General features: G+C 47.2%; 8 non-coding genes across 8 annotated transcripts; 3 read left to right on the top strand and 5 right to left on the bottom strand.

Annotated features, from left to right (window-relative positions):
* Positions 1-3241: 3241 nt before the first annotated feature.
* LOC138232918 (U5 spliceosomal RNA) lies at positions 3242-3358 on the top strand. Its single transcript, XR_011187359.1, has one exon. It is a non-coding gene; the product is annotated as a U5 spliceosomal RNA (small nuclear RNA).
* Positions 3359-3588: 230 nt separating this feature from the next.
* On the top strand, positions 3589-3730 carry LOC138232891 (U4 spliceosomal RNA). The gene has a single exon (XR_011187333.1). It is a non-coding gene; the product is annotated as a U4 spliceosomal RNA (small nuclear RNA).
* A 759-nt stretch (positions 3731-4489) lies between these two features.
* LOC138232953 (U5 spliceosomal RNA) lies at positions 4490-4604 on the bottom strand. The gene has a single exon (XR_011187393.1). It is a non-coding gene; the product is annotated as a U5 spliceosomal RNA (small nuclear RNA).
* Positions 4605-4994: 390 nt separating this feature from the next.
* On the bottom strand, positions 4995-5111 carry LOC138232955 (U5 spliceosomal RNA). The gene has a single exon (XR_011187395.1). It is a non-coding gene; the product is annotated as a U5 spliceosomal RNA (small nuclear RNA).
* Positions 5112-5502: 391 nt separating this feature from the next.
* Positions 5503-5619, bottom strand: LOC138232950 (U5 spliceosomal RNA). The gene has a single exon (XR_011187391.1). It is a non-coding gene; the product is annotated as a U5 spliceosomal RNA (small nuclear RNA).
* Positions 5620-6010: 391 nt separating this feature from the next.
* Positions 6011-6127, bottom strand: LOC138232920 (U5 spliceosomal RNA). The gene has a single exon (XR_011187362.1). It is a non-coding gene; the product is annotated as a U5 spliceosomal RNA (small nuclear RNA).
* A 391-nt stretch (positions 6128-6518) lies between these two features.
* On the bottom strand, positions 6519-6635 carry LOC138232943 (U5 spliceosomal RNA). The gene has a single exon (XR_011187384.1). It is a non-coding gene; the product is annotated as a U5 spliceosomal RNA (small nuclear RNA).
* An 8836-nt stretch (positions 6636-15471) lies between these two features.
* Positions 15472-15553, top strand: trnas-gcu (transfer RNA serine (anticodon GCU)). Its single transcript has one exon. It is a non-coding gene; the product is annotated as a tRNA-Ser (tRNA).
* Positions 15554-15981: the final 428 nt, after the last annotated feature.

The raw sequence follows: 15981 nt of genomic DNA, 5'->3' as shown, positions 1-15981 counted from the left end.
CTCCAGTTCTTTATGTCATTTTTTGCTCCTTTCTTAAACAAGAGAGAGATAGTGCCTTCTCTTAAGGAGTCAGGCAGCAATTCTGTCTTATATCTTTCCTCGAATAGGACCAGTAGCGGATCCTGAAGCAGATCCCAAAAGGTGCAATAAAATTATTTAGGGAGCCCGTCAGCACCTGGAGTTTTCCCCTTCTGTAAGCTCTCCATAGCCTGTCTCAGCTCTTCTACTGTCAAATCCCTCTCAAGTACTTCCCTATCTTCTTCACTCAAAACGTTTTCTAGCTTTGAGGTAAAAAAATGAATTTCTTCATCCTTTACCTCTGTAGAGCTGTACAGTCTTGAGTAGAAGGCCTTGGTGCAGGAGAGGATAGCACTCGGCTCTGTTCTCTCTCGTCCCTCCTCATCAACTACACTTTCCATGACAGACTTGGAGCCTACCACTTTCCTGAAAAAGAAGCGAGTACACTTCTCATTTTCTTCCAAGAACTGCACTCTGCCTCTTAACAGCACTCCTCGACTACTTTCTTCGGCTATGCTCCGGATGTCCTTTTTTAAAAGGGTGATATCCTCGAGCACATCGAAGCCACTGTGCAGCATCGTGTAGAGACGCTGCAGCTGCCTCTGTTTCCTGGCTAGCACTCCTCTCCGTCTGGCAGCAGCCTTCCTTCCCTCAGCCATGAAAAAGGTCTTTGTCCTCATCTTCACCTCCTCCCACCACTCTCCTACTGACCCGTACAGACACTGCAAGGACAGCCACTGTGATAGTTTCTCCTTGTAGCGGGATACTACCCCCTCGTTCTCTAGCAGCTTTGTGTTGAGTTTCCAGAGGCCTGGGCCAAAGACAGTCCCGCCCTGGAGTTCCACTCTACACCCTAAAGCCTGATGATCTGAGAAGAAGACAGGCTGAAGAGTGACCCCAACAACTTTCACTCTCTCTGAGACAAAGCAATAGTCAATTCTGGAGCTGCTATTCCTCCCTGACCATGCATATCCTGCTGTTGTGGGATATATACATCTATATGTGTCTGAGAGTTTAAAGTCTTGAACTAAGTTTTGCAGGGCCAGTGAGCTGGAATCCAATTTTATCGGAGAGCTAGACTGCCTGTCTGTGTGCTCTAAGATACAATTAAAATCCCCTCCCACTATCACGTCTGTGCTACTTAACAATAGGGGAGAGAGTGCCTTGAGTAGCTCCACCCTTCCTCCCACGTCAGTAGGACAATACACATTGATTAGCCGCAGGTTAACGGTCCCCCATTCCACATCCACACACAGCAACCTGCCATCTATGACCCTCTGAATACTTTTCAATTTGAAAGCCCATCCTTTGAAAAGAATGGCCACGCCAGAGGCTCTGTTGTTATTGTCCCCTGACCAAACAGAAGGCCCTTTATCCCACCTATCTTCAAAGCTTTTATACCTCTCTTGATAGGCTAAAGCACACTCCTGCAACATCAACACATCTCCCTCTCTCTGCTGGAGGTAATCAAAGACACACTGACATTTAACTCCGTCATTGATACCTCTGGTGTTAAGAGAAATTATGTTTAGAGCCATATTACATAAGAAAGTGGAACCAGTCTTTACAAAACACATTTCTCTTCGGTCTCACCTGTTACCTTCTTCTTTTTCTTTTTCTTCTTACCAATTTCCTGCCAGCCATCCTCTGAATGAGCCTTCATCAGGGTGGCAGCAGTAAAAGCATTCACGGAGTCCATTTCAAGGAAGGGGGTAGAGGGAGGGGTGGAGGGGTTCCAGCTGTCCCCATCGCCATTCTCTCCTTCCTCCTCGCTCGGGGAGAAAACAGAGTCATTTTTCCTTTTCCTCAAGTCCAGCTCCTGGGAGCACTGAGGGGAAAGGGGTGCAGCCGATGCACCAGTCTCCTCTTCCCCCTCACCCACCAGCTGTTGCAGATCCTCCGTGATGGACTGGATGGAGGAGAGGAGGGCATCTGTAGCACTTGCAGAGTCTGAGAAAAGCAGCTCCGCTGAATCCTGGGTATCGTCGCTGGACCCGCTCCACCGGGGGGCCCCACACTGGCCCTCGTTCTGAGGAGCAGGAGTGGGGGAGGGGTCCTCGCTGTTCTCGGGGGTTTTCAAACCCTCGTGCTTGTCTGGTGCAGTCTGCGGTTGTGGGAGCGTAGTGGATTTCTCTTCCACCGGCCCCGGAGCCACAGCAGGACTGATCCTGGCTGGAGGCTGAGACTCTTTGTCCAACAAGGGTTCTTTGTTTGACTTGTTGTTTGCTTTGGCTTTTCGGGCCGGTTTGGCTGAAACAAGCACTGCCTCATCCTTTCTCATTTTGAGTTTATTGGCGTAGGCGTGAGGGCAGTTCTTAAAAACGTGTCCTTCCGAGCCACATAAATTGCACTTTGGCAGCATTGAACAGTCAGAGGCTAAATGTCCCTGTTTGCCACAGGTCTTGCAGCATTTCACAGTGCAGGAAGATGCCAGGTGTCCCACAGCACCACAGCGCCGACACACCTTTGGTTGTCCCACATAAAAAACATAGCCATTGCAGGCGCCCAGCCGGATTGTAGAGGGCAGGTGCCTTAAGCCTCCATTTACATTGTCCGGTAGTAAGCGAACCTCGAATTTCCTTGCTCCTGTTTTTATACCGTCAACATCTCTAACCTCAGTTCCATGGTGGACGGTGCAGTACTGGTTAAGCCAGGTGTGAATGTCCTCCGTCTTTGCCAGTTCCGAGAACATAACAACATGCACCGTTTTCCTCTCTCTCTGTGTCAGAGGCTGCAAGTTGATCTTCTCAAGTGCAGGAACTTTCCCTCTTTTTGCCTCAAACACATCCACGCATTGTTCAAACAGAGGATAGGTACCAAATACAACCTCAAATGCTTTCTGACCTGGGAGAGCAAAGATGAAATCCAAGTGCCGAGGTTCAAAGCCAAGTTCCTTCTGTAACACTTTTCTGCTGAACTGCATACGATCCATGAACAGGTCATCCAAAAGCTCAAAACGTACAGCATTCTTGCGGGATCCAAAGGTTGCCATCTCAAACTGCAAAACAAACACTGCTTCCACAAAACAAGAAAACAATCCAACTACTCCAACTACAGGCTGATCAAGGTATCTCCCCTGCCAGGTAAGCCGAGAGCCGCAGGCGATGAGCCCGGAGCTGAACGGGCCCCACTGGCTCGTTTGTAAGGCCAGGTGCATTGCCAACCACGACCGGCAGGGCAGAGGCCTTGAAGGCAGCCTGGGCTCCTGCAGCTGTCCAGCCACGCACTCTGGTTTCTCTTCATCTCGTACAAATCTTTTGCCTTTTACTAAAGATTTCCATGAAGAGGAGCATGAATGAGTTCCATACAATTTTTGTGCTTTCCTGCCTTCGGGTGGGGCGCAGCTGGGCTGGTCAAAGAGAGAAAACAAAACCGCTCACAATCACTCTTATTACTGCGACTGTGGCCGTCTGCTCTGCGAGTCCTCGGTCTCCGCCTGTCTGATTGGTGCTCTTTTCTTTGGGGGGCGGGAAGTGTCCGGCCGCAAATATGAAGCGTTACAGCAACGACATGCCATGAGAAGATTGATAACGATTTCCATAGGATCCACGCGGTTGCCTGGCAACCGTCAGCTTTGCGCAGTGGCAGTATCGTAGCCTGTGAGGTTTAGCCGATGCGCGATTATTGCTAGTTGAAAACTTTTCCCAATACCCCGCTTCCGCCCGTTTGCAATACAATCGGCGAAAGCAATTCTTGACAGTCTCGTCAGAGACTGAGCAAGGTGTTTAAAGACAGATTTTGTCATGGTAACATCATGGTAGAAAGAAACAAGCTTGTTACGTCTCAACAGAAACACTCTTTAGCTCTTTCAGCGTTATGCAGAGAACAGCGTCTGTCGAGATCACTTTTGAGTCAGCGCGAAACGCCGTGTGCTGTCAGTTTGATTTCATATTGCTCGTAGCGGCGCCCGGCTTTTGTCTGTCAAACGTTAGGTTGCCCTTCTTCATGCTGCATCGTCGGCATGAGTGGAGCTTTTTAAACGTCTGTATTTACTGCGCCTCATAAGAAATCGTTTGTCCCCGTTCAAAACAGATTGTGCGATGTCCTGCAGCGTTCGCAAAGCAAACCTTTGACAGTTTGAAAGAGGAATTTATTCTGCTTCCTGTGCGTGCAGTAGTTACAAAGTTGAACGTCTTTATACGATCTGCCGCAGATCTTACAAACGAGCCAGTGGGGCCCGTTCAGCTCCGGGCTCATCGCCTGCGGCTCACGGCTTGCGAGCGTGCCCAATCCGTGCGATAACTCGGAAAACACCCGGCCACACTGTGCCGGAAACGACGCACTCTGGGAAGCCGCTATGCAAAGCGAGGTCCCAAGATCCCCTGCGGCCGGACACTTCCTGCCCCCCAAAGAAAAGAGCGCCAATCAGACGGCCGGAGATCGAGGACTCGCGGAGCAGACGGCCACAATCACCATTACAAGAGCGATTGCGAACGTGCTTGTTTTCTCTCTTTGACCAGCCCAGCTGCCCGCGACCCGAAAGCAGGAAATCACAAAAATTGCAGGGAACTCATTCGTGCTCCTCTCCAGGGAAATCTTTAGTAAAAGGCGAAAGAGTTGTACGAGATGAAGAGAAACCAGAGTGCATGGCTGCACAGCTGCAGGAGCCCAGGCCGCCTTCAAGGCCTCTGCCCTGCCGGTCGTGGTTGGCAATACACCTGGCCTTACAAACGAGCCAGTGGGGCCCGTTCAGCTCCGGGCTCATCGCCTGCGGCTCACGGTTTGCGAGCGTGCCGAATCCGTGCGATAACTCGGAAAACACCCGGCCACACTGTGCCGGAAACGACGCACTCTGGGAAGCCGCTATGCAGGCAAGGTCCCAAGATCCCCTGCGGCCGGACACTTGCCGCCCACCAAAGAAAAGAGCGCCAATCAGACGGCCGGAGACCAAGGACTCGCGGAGCAGACGGCCACAATCACCATTACAAGAGCGATTGCGAACGTGCTTGTTTTCTCTCTTTGACCAACCCAGCTGCGCCCCACCCGAAAGCAGGGAAGCACAAAAACTGCAGGGAACTCATTCATGCGCCTCTCCATGGAAATTTTTAGTAAAAGGCGAAAGATTTGTACTAGATGAAGAGAAACCAGAGTGCGTGGCTGCACAGCTGCAGGAGCCCAGGCCGCCTTCAAGGCCTCTGCCCTGCCGGTCGTGGTTGGCAATACACCTGGCCTTACAAACGAGCCAGTGGGGCCCGTTCAGCTCCGGGCTCATCGCCTGCGGCTCACGGCTTGCGAGCGTGCCCAATCCGTGCGATAACTCGGAAAACACCCGGCCACACTGTGCCGGAAACGACGCACTCTGGGAAGCCGCTATGCAAAGCGAGGTCCCAAGATCCCCTGCGGCCGGACACTTCCCGCCCCCCAAAGAAAAGAGCGCCAATCAGACGGCCGGAGACCGAGGACTCGCGGAGCAGACGGCCACAATCGCCATAACAAGACCGATTGCGAGCGTTTTTGTTTTCTCTCTTTGACCAGCCCAGCTGCGCCCCACCCGAAAGCAAAGAAGCACAAATATTGCATGGAACTCATTCATGCTTCTCTCCGCGGGAATCTTTAGTAAAAGGCGAAAGATTTGTACGAAATGAAGAGAAACCAGAGTGCGTGGCTGCACAGCTGCAGGAGCCCAGTCCGCCTTCAAAGCCTCTGCGCTGCCGGTCGTGGTTTGCAATGCACCTGGCCTTACAAACGAGCCAGTGGGGCCCGTTCAGCTCCGGGCTCATCGCCTGCGGCTCACGGCTTGCGAGCGTGCCCAATCCGTGCGATAACTCGGAAAACACCCGGCCACACTGTGCCGGAAACGACGCACTCTGGGAAGCCGCTATGCAAAGCGAGGTCCCAAGATCCCCTGCGGCCGGACACTTCCCACCCCCCAAAGAAAAGAGCGCCAATCAGACGGCCGGAGACCGAGGACTCGCGGAGCAGACTGCCACAATCGCCATAACAAGACCGATTGCGAGCGTTTTTGTTTTCTCTCTTTGACCAGCCAGGCTGCGCCCCACCCGAAGGCAGGGAAGCACAAAAATTGCATGGAACTCATTCATGCTCCTCTCCACGGAAATCTTTAGCAAAAGGCGAAAGATTTGTACGAGATGAAGAGAAACCAGAGTGCGTGGCTGCACAGCTGCAGGAGCCCAGGCCGCCTTCAAAGCCTCTGCGCTGCCGGTCATGGTTGGCAATACACCTGGCCTTACAAACGAGCCAGTGGGGCCCGTTCAGCTCCGGGCTCATCGCCTGCGGCTCTCAGCTTGCGGCCGTGCCCAATCTGTGCGATAAGTCGGAAAACACCCAGCCACACTGTGCCGGAAACGACGCACTCTGGGAAGCCGCTATGCAAAGCGAGGTCCCAAGATCCCCTGCGGCCGGACACTTCCCGCCCCCCAAAGAAAAGAGCGCCAATCAGACAGCCGGAGACCGAGGACTCGCGGAGCAGACGGCCACAATTGCCATAACAAGAGTGATTGCGAACGTTTTTGTTTTCTCTCTTTGACCAGCCAGGCTGCGCCCCACCCGAAGGCAGGGAAGCACAAAAATTGCATGGAACTTATTCATGCTCCTCTCCACGGAAATCTTTAATAAAAGGCGAAAGATTTGTACGAGATGAAGAGAAACCAGAGTGCGTGGCTGCACAGCTGCAGGAGCCCAGACCGCCTTCAAAGCCTCTGCGCTGCCGGTCGTGGTTGGCAATGCACCTGGCCTTACAAACTAGCCAGTGGGGCCCGTTCAGCCCCGGGCTCATCGCCTGCGGCTCTCGGCTTGTGGGCGTGCCCAATCCGTGCGATAACTCGGAAAACACCCGGCCACACTGTGTCGGAAACAACGCACTGTAAGGCACCTTGAAGCGTGCACCCCCAACATTCTTCTTTGCACATCTGTGAAAGGTAAACTCTTGAGCAAACTCTGAACCAGCTCTAAGGAAACTAATCCGATTAGACGTTACTTTGACTCATCCTTTAAGGGACCCTTGATAATTGGAGAAATCAATGATTTCGAATGAATTCTGTATGCGTCAAAAGACAGCTATACACAGAAAACATGCAGGACACTGCTCATGATGTTTCCCGAGCCGAAACACAGTGCGTTTTTCCAAGCCATCTGACAAAGCCCGCCCACTGAAAACTGCAGCAGATCGTGTAAAGACGTTCAACTTTGTAACTACTGCACGCACAGGAAGCAGAATAAATTCCTCTTTTCAAACTGTCAAAGGTTTGCTTTGCGAACGCTGCAGGACATCGCAAAATCTCTTTTGAACGGGGACAAACGATTTCTTATGGGGCGCAGTAAGTACAGACGTTTAAAAAGCTCCACTCATGCCGACGATGCAGCATGAAGAAGCGCAACCTAACGTTTGACAGACAAAAGCCGGGCGCCGCTACGAGCAATATGAAATCAAACTGACAGCACACGGCGTTTCGCGCTGACTCAAAAGTGATCTCGACAGACGCTGTTCTCTGCATAACACTGAAAGAGCTAAAGAGCGTTTCTGTTGAGACGTAACCCAGTGGGCAAAAGACGTATAATATACGTCTATTAAACGCATACCTTAGACGTCTAAATGTGGTCTGCAATTCGTCTAGAATGAAATTCTAATATACGTCTATTGTTATACGTCAATTATACGTCTATGATTAGATGTTCATTATACGTAAATGGTTGGAGTTCTATTATACGGATAAATTTAGAGGACTATTATACATATATGGTAGGAGTTCCGGATAACTTTAGAGGACTATTCTACGTATATGGTTGGAGGTCTATTATACGGATAACTTTAGAGGTCTATTATACGTATATGGGTAGAGGTCTATTATACGGATAACTTTAGAGGTCTATTATATGTATATGGTTAGAGGTCTATTATACGGATAACTTTAGAGGTCTATTATACGTATATGGGTAGAGGTCTATTATACATCAAAGTTAGGTTTTACAGGTGTAGAAACTAGTAAATCAACCCAATGATTTGGTTTAGAAATTTATTCTGAAAATACACATTCACACCTGAAAAATATGTATTTCAAATTATACATTGTATACAATCAATCAACAATCAACATATGGGCAATAATCATAAAAAACACAACTAGTCTTAAACTTCAGCTACAAATTCTGGTAATATGGCAATATACAGTATAGTAACGGCAAACACAAACTAATTACATTAACACACTAACTCAAAACCACATTTTGATTCAAATATACATTTTAAAATGTACAACTTCTATATTTCCAAGAAAAAAAATATTACAATGGAAGTTAAGACGATTTTTGTCCACTATTTGCAAACCCTGTGTAATTGTCCTAACAGTTAGAACCAAAAACCTAGTATTTTCAGTGTCCAGATCTCCTGGCCCCCTGCCTTGCATATGCATTCTTCAAGTAACACATTGCGTGCTCCTTTATTTCTTTTTCTGCTGATTTAGGGCGGGACTTCAGCACCGCAGCTAGGAGAAAATTATATAATATTACTTCCCAAATTAATGATGATTAATATCTTCTTTAGTATAATCTAAAAAATGAACGGTTTACTAAGCTCAAAGCTGAAATAAATGTATAAAATTTGGCTTGCATCATAGAAGTTGAGCAATAAAGTCTGTCCTAATTAAAGAGTACCCAAAGTTTGAAAGTACAACATAGAATAAGAATAGAGAAACGGCAAAACGATTTAGTGTCATCTTCCCCATTCACACCATTCCCCATTTCGAATGAATTCTGTATGCGTTAAAAGACAGCTATACACAGAAAACATGCAGGACACTGCTCACGATGTTTGCCGAGCCGAAACACAGTGCGTTTTTCCAAGCCATTTGACAACGCCCGCCCACTGAAAACTGCAGCAGATCGTGTAAAGACGTTCAACTTTGTAACTACTGCACGCACAGGAAGCAGAATAAATTCCTCTTTTCAAACTGTCAAAGGTTTGCTTTGCGAACGCTGCAGGACATCGCACAACCTCTTTTGAACGGGGACAAACGATTTCTTATGGGGCGCAGTAAGTACAGACGTTTAAAAAGCTCCACTATTTTTATGTGCCATTTTTTGCTTATTCACTTACTATTTTAATCAAAATAATATTAAGAAAGATCTGTATGTATTCAGATAGTATTATTATTGTTCATACTTACTCGTCAAAAGAGGATTGCTGAGATATTTGCGGATATACTTCTACGTTTGAAAAACGTGTCCAAAATGGTGACCAACGAATACTAGCAATGCATTGTGGTATATAACCGGAAAATATGCTGGGTTCGATATTTTCTCAACGTATGCGTTTATTAATGTTGTCGATATTATGGTTGAAATTTAACATTGATAATACATCGCGGCTATGTGCCCCCTGCTATGAGCTGATGTGCAATTTTAACGCATGCAGTTAGTAAGGATCGGTCACTGTTGTATGGTATTATATACAGTATAATGACATTATGGAATAGGATGGGGACAGGCCTGGCATCACGGGGGGAGGGAGGAATGTCGCCCCTTCAGTTTTGGGCAAAAAGATGTACCTAACTTACCTAGGAGTATACGGCACTCTGCACAGTGTACGAAGTAATTTTCGCAGTAATTAATTTATTATATTTACTATATTTATTATACACGTGTAAATTAATTACTGCGAAAATAATTTACTTCGTACACTGTGCAGAGTGCCGTATACTCCTAGTTGCGGCACACACGATACATACAGTAAAAAGCCTCAGGCACTGTGTTAGATGTGTTTTCGACGTTATATATGCGTTTATTAATGTCGTCGATTTTACGGTTGCAATTCGACTTTGATTATACGTCGAGGCGACGTATATATACGTATAGCCGTATTTTCGCAGTGAATATACGTATATTCGACGAATCAGTGCCCACTGGGTAAACTCTTCAGCAAACTCTGAACCAGCTCTAAGGAAACTAATCCGATTAGACGTTACTTTGACTCATCTTTTTACGCTAGGGTTAGGGTTAGCATTCCCACGCTACTTAGACACTTTGTTTACGCTCAGTGCTTGATTTTGGGAACTTCAGGACGAGTGGGAATTTTCTCCTATCTGTCAATTCTGTTTTGTTTTGGAGACTCTTGGCTGCCTATGTTGTACAGTGCAGCGTGAAGGAAACATTTTCCAAAACTGTCAGCTCAAAAGTTGTAAGAAAACCTCTCCAGCTGCTTTAACTCTCTTCATTTTTGTCATTTAATGTGACACTCGATGTATAACTGGAGCCTCACATATGCAAATGGTGAGGCTCCAGTTCGACACCCAGTTCAATACCACTTTACAGTAAATGACAAAAGCATGGCAGACTGTGCCGGACCGGCAGATTACTTCCGCTTATTTTTACCACATTAAACAATGGAAATCCAACCACTTGCATTTGTGACACTTGATTTTGGCTGCACCTAAGACACTCTTAAATCTTCAAACACATTTCTCTTCTCCCGCAACACTCTTGTCTGTCGGCGCTATGTGGCAGCGTTGCATGACAACCCATCTCACCACGGAAAGGAACCTAACAGCTTTGGTAAGAGAGGAGAAAAGGACCTGGCCCGTACGCGGCTCAAACCCGCAACCTTGGCGTTACTAGCACCACCATCTAACCAACTGAGCTAACCGACCTCACAACAGTGGTCCTCTCTGTGCTGCAAAAAATCAAGCTCAGGGAATTTCTTTTGTCCTTTGAATAGAAAGCCGTGTAATTCAGTGTACGGGCTTTCTCGTGCAGTTTCATAGTTCTTGTAACCCAAATCCTACACTGGCCTGAAGTGCCCCCCCATTTCACAGCATTTTTCAGCTGATTTAAAATGTACCTAAAGGAGAAGCATTATTGAAGACCATCAATTACCAAGAGCTTTTGTCAAAGGTTTTGGTGGTCATTTTTAATGACCACAGAGCACTATGACCTCGGTTTTACATCTCATCCAAAAGACAGCGCCCTTTTTCCAACACAGCTTCTCCGTCACTATATTGGGACATTGGGACCCGTACAGACCTCAGAGTGAGCGCCCATTAACACCACTTCCAGCTGGAAGCTTTGTTTTTCCCTGTAGCTCACCCTCATCCTGGTACTGACCTGGCTCACACCTGCTTAGCTTCAGTGGGTTTTCAGTTGCGAGTTGCAAAAGTTGGGATACAAGTGTAGCGGCAATGCTTGTTAATAAGACAGAATTAAGCGTTGGTATGCTGTCCTAAATGAAGCCCCATCTCACCCCCCATCTCTGTGGTGCAGCCACAGAGAAAGTATTCATGCAGACTGATTTAAGTTGTTTTCTTTTGATAGGGAACAGCTCCCAGACAGGGATGCACTTAGCTAAGCCTGGCTATCATGATCAATGGTCATCCATTGGCGCCTATCTGTCTAGGGAGTGCTGAATGGACATCTGGACTGCATTCTTAAGTGTCAAGAGTAAGTGACTTATATCTCACCTTGACCAACCAATCAGGGACTGGCAGGGCGTGGTAATACCACGTGGGTCTCCAATGCCCGCCAAACTCTCAACCAATCAGCACACATCTGTGTCTTGGTCAAAAAGGGAGCGCAAGCTCAGATCGGGGCTCTCCTTGGCCATTTTCGCGCATCCTCAGAGACAATCACGTGACAACTGCTGTTGTCTGCATAGGGACTTGGACTTTGTTCTAAGCGCGAGGCCAAGCATCCCGTACGTACTCAGAATTCTACTAACGTGAATGCTCCGTTTGATCAACGGCAGCCTACAGTTGGACCCTCGTCAACAACCTGAATAGCTTATTCAGAAGCAGCGCTGGACCGGGAACGAACCAGTTTCTTCCCAGGCAAAAGAGTGACTTGTGAGGACTCGCGGTCACACTCTGTGCATAGAGACTTTCTACTAGCCAGCCGGACTGCTGGTAGATCCCCTCGGAGCAACGACTGCCCTGCGCGCCGCAGTCAGATTCCTCCGCCCGTCCTACTCCGAGCTGCACCTTGACTGGTTGGCTGGTAGCCAGAGGACGCCGACACAACGCCCATTGGACAACCGCTGGAACAGAGGCTGCAACAGAGCTTGTCAGCTGGTTTGGTGTTCGTGCCGGGAAATTCCAAATCCATACACAGTGGATAAGTTAACCCCATGTTCTACATTGCGTCTCGAGAATTCAATTGTACCTCAACACAAGTTGTTATCAATTTAATTCATGAGTAATGTATTTACTTCCGAGTTTAGAGTAACAATGGGTAATAACACTGATTAGCGATTTGGTAACCGAACGATATATATTGACATATATTCTCTGTTGTGTATCTCTTTGTGTTTGCATCTCTTCGAGATTATATATCTTGTATATTGATAACCCTCACAGTAAGGTCTGCCGCTCGTATCCAGGCAGACTAGTATATGTTTGGTGCACAATTTATATTAATAAATGTATCTCGTGTATTGAACCCGTGTGTGTGCGTTGTTAGTTGTTCTGGCGATTGATTTTCTAAAAGCCCCAACGAACAACCTCGTGATTACTGCTACAATTAATAAGTGTCTCAGTAAACCCATCAAACCACTACATTTAATGGCGTCCCTGGGTGGGCGAGTTTAGAATGAAATGAGACTCAATCGCACAGAATAACTGATGTTGCTGTGAGTTCAAGTTCAGCACAGCACCGTGACTTTTATACGCGAATACCGGGTGTGCTGATAACTGCGTAAAGAAATCCCCCTGTTTTCTAGCGTTTAGTGTAACGTGTGCTGATTGGAAATCCATCTGCTCGGGTGTTTAGATTCCATACTGTATTTTGGTAAAAGGAAAAAAAGTAATACTCTTAAAGTTTCTCTGACGTAATGACAATGGCTGCTAAAATGTCTGAAGTGGAGTCGCTTATAAGTACTATTTCTAGCGACGACAATCCTGGTTACTGGAGCGGTATCGAAAAGTTGAACTTTGATGATATTGAGAAGCTGCAAGTAGATTTAGTAGCTAAGGTAGCGAACCAGCTTAACACAGGAGGGTCTGTGAACGCAGTTCAGGTCCTATCTAGTTTCGCCTTAAATCTAGCTAAACAGCTGGAACTGTCTTTGTCCGAGCTGACAAAGTTTCAAACGCTTCAGGGAAAGCTAGAAAGATATAAGGCGGAGCGAGTTGAGTTGTTGGATATAATCAGAGAAAAGAGAGTGAAAAGTGAGGAAAGTGAAGACAGACTCAGGGAAGTTTTAGGTAAATTAGATGACCTGTCTGCTAGAGAAACTGCGGCTGAGGTAGCTAGGAGAGACCTAGAAGCGAGCTTGAAAGAAAAAGAAAAAGAAATTGAGAGTTTAAATGAGCTCAGCCAGGAAAGGCAAAAGGAGTTAGATGCTGCCGTACTGGAAGCAAAACAGGCTAGATCCCACTTACATGCCAGCCCACCTAGCAGCCCGGAGCGCTCACCCAGGAGGTTTCTCCCGGCCAGGGTCTGTGGTCGGATCGGCATGGGGGAGATCGCCGAGTCCTGCGCGAGACGCAAGGGCGATTCAATTCAGGCATAGACCCCCTGCTCCTGATCACGGCCGTCTCCCTGCCCACGGAGAAACTGTAAAAATTAACCTCCACTCCCTGAGGCAGTTAGCCAAAGATGTAGAAAGGTTTGACCCGACAGTGTCAGGGAATAATGTGGAGACCTACATTGATGAGCTGAGATATACTTTGCAGTTTATGCCCGAAGCGTCCGAACAGGAAAAGGCTATGTTAGTAAGGAAAACTACCAGCCGAGCGGTCCACGAGTGGATGTCTAGACAAGGACCTGAGGTCTGTAATAGCTTTGAGGAGCTGTGTCAGGCAATGATCGGAGAATTTTCGGCTTTTATAGATCCCATATCTGCCGTGGCCACAGCGCACCATATTAAGCACGAAAAAGCTGAAGCCCCTCGCGACTATTACCCCTATTATATAATATTTTACTATTATATAACTTGTAAAATATTACCCCCGGTCCATTCTCTTCCAAAAGTGAGAAACACCTGTTTTCTACATTTTGTCTGTTTTAAAACCATATCTCTTTAAACCAAACCAAGAGTTTGTCTTTTGCACTGATATTCTGATTCATTTCAATTTCAAAGAAAAAAAAAACATTATCTTCCAAAGCATCATAAAATTGTCTATTCTTCCAGACTCTACTTCTCTCTTGTAGTAGTACAGCAGACCTTTCCAGGTGAGCAGATCACAGAGTCCGAAATATGCTTCCTCCATCAAGCAAAGTACCTGAACATGACTCGGTCTTCATAAAAGCGCCCCTGTAATAAAGAAATTAAATCCAAAATCAAGAGGGCAGTTGCCTACTGAAGTTCAAGAAGTCATCAATTTTAACCTAGCAACACATTAAAGGCTGCATCTATACAAGTACGATTCTAGAAATGCTCACCAGATTACGTTTTAAGAAAGAACTGCGCCTCAGGTTCCGCCGAGATCTTAACTCGGATGGCAGGATTCAGAGTCCGGAGTGCGGACTGATGGCGCACGGAGGGTCCACATACTGTGGATCCCTCAGTTTTCTTCCGCGTGTTTAAACCGCCAGCGTGTGGCTCTCCTGTCCCCGTGACCTCATTGCTCTGCTCTCGCCTCTGTGCAGCCGAGCCCGACTCATGGTAAAGTGGAAAAAAATATGCCCTCAATGTGGGATTTACTCTGGATCGAGGATAGATGTCACCTTTTTATCGTTGAACAGGATGTATGTGATGTGGCGACTAGGTTCAATTTTGTATCCTTTTAAAAGATTAAGGACTGGGGTGAGCGGGATTTATCACCCTTTCAGCTAAGAACCCGACGTGAGCACCGTTTAAGCTGCATAGACTCGGTCGTTTAACTCTTCTCCATTAGCAGGGTTAAGGTTAAAGAAAAAAAACATTGCTGACTTCTTTTTTTTTTGCCAGCCGCGAGCGCTGATTAGCAAGGTTTGTATTTCATGTTTTGCAAGTTGCATCCATTTTAAGAAAAACAAGTCGTTCAAGACAGGAAATGAATACTTGCATTTAATTAAGTCTAGGCGTATGCGGTTGTCCATAATGACCAGTTCTGTTCGAGAACACAGCACAAAAAAAGGCACCGCTGGGATTCGGACCCAGGATTTCTTGTTTACTAGACAGGCGCTTTAACCAACTAAGCCACGGCGCCCCGGGAGTACTGTTTTTTTGCAGCCACTTGGACACACCACTCAGACACATCTGCATTCGGTGTGTGCTCCGCCTGCTCGCTGAGCAAGTTGCCACCTTTACATACAATAGCAACATCGACACCAAGAGAAAGGATGACAAATGGCTTTTATCTGGAACTTTTCATGTCCAAGGAGCTCAATGTGCTTTCTGTGTACAACAGGGCCACTGAACTCCACACTGGCCACTGAACCACAGCAGTGGCTTGCTGGCTTGACATCTCCCAAGGAAAATGTTGAAATCGCATGTGGAACAGGAAAAGGACCCTCGAGTACGAGGGAAAAAAAAGAAAAAGATCATCTGGAGCGTGCCAACCCGTGTCTGGACAGCCCAGTTTCATTGACGAGGTGGCCGAGTGGTTAAGGCGATGGACTGCTAATCCATTGTGCTCTGCACGCATGGGTTCGAATCCCATCCTCGGCGCTCTCTATGTCTGACACGTGTGCCTGTTAGATGTTGGCCCTCCTTCTGTTTGCTCCAGTACTAGAGCTGTACATTTTCTAGCGGTGGCTGAACATGGTATAGTAGGCTAACGTCGGTATCGAGCAGTGGCAGTAACAGTATTTACGTGCCGCTGCTGCCAAGTGGCTCTGGGTTGAGACCGCATTTTCACTTACTTGCAGCACAAACGGAGAAAGCGATTTTTGACAGTCTCTCGAGAGACTGCGCTAGGTGTTTAGGGATAGACTTTGTCAGTTCCCCCTGGGATGATGGCCTCTCAAATAGTTTGTGATTCCTCTAGACGTTTATACAGTAGAAGCCTGCTTCGTGGCTTAAATCCAAGCTAAGGAAACGAGTTAGAGGTCTGATGCAGAACTGCACTGTATGTGTGAGGAAAGCTGCCCCCTTCT

Source organism: Lepisosteus oculatus, unplaced genomic scaffold (genome assembly GCF_040954835.1).
Source record: "Lepisosteus oculatus isolate fLepOcu1 unplaced genomic scaffold, fLepOcu1.hap2 HAP2_SCAFFOLD_64, whole genome shotgun sequence".
Lineage (NCBI taxonomy): Eukaryota > Metazoa > Chordata > Actinopteri > Semionotiformes > Lepisosteidae > Lepisosteus > Lepisosteus oculatus.
Note: the sequence above shows the minus strand (reverse complement) of the source record. Positions and strands in the feature narration are given on the sequence as shown.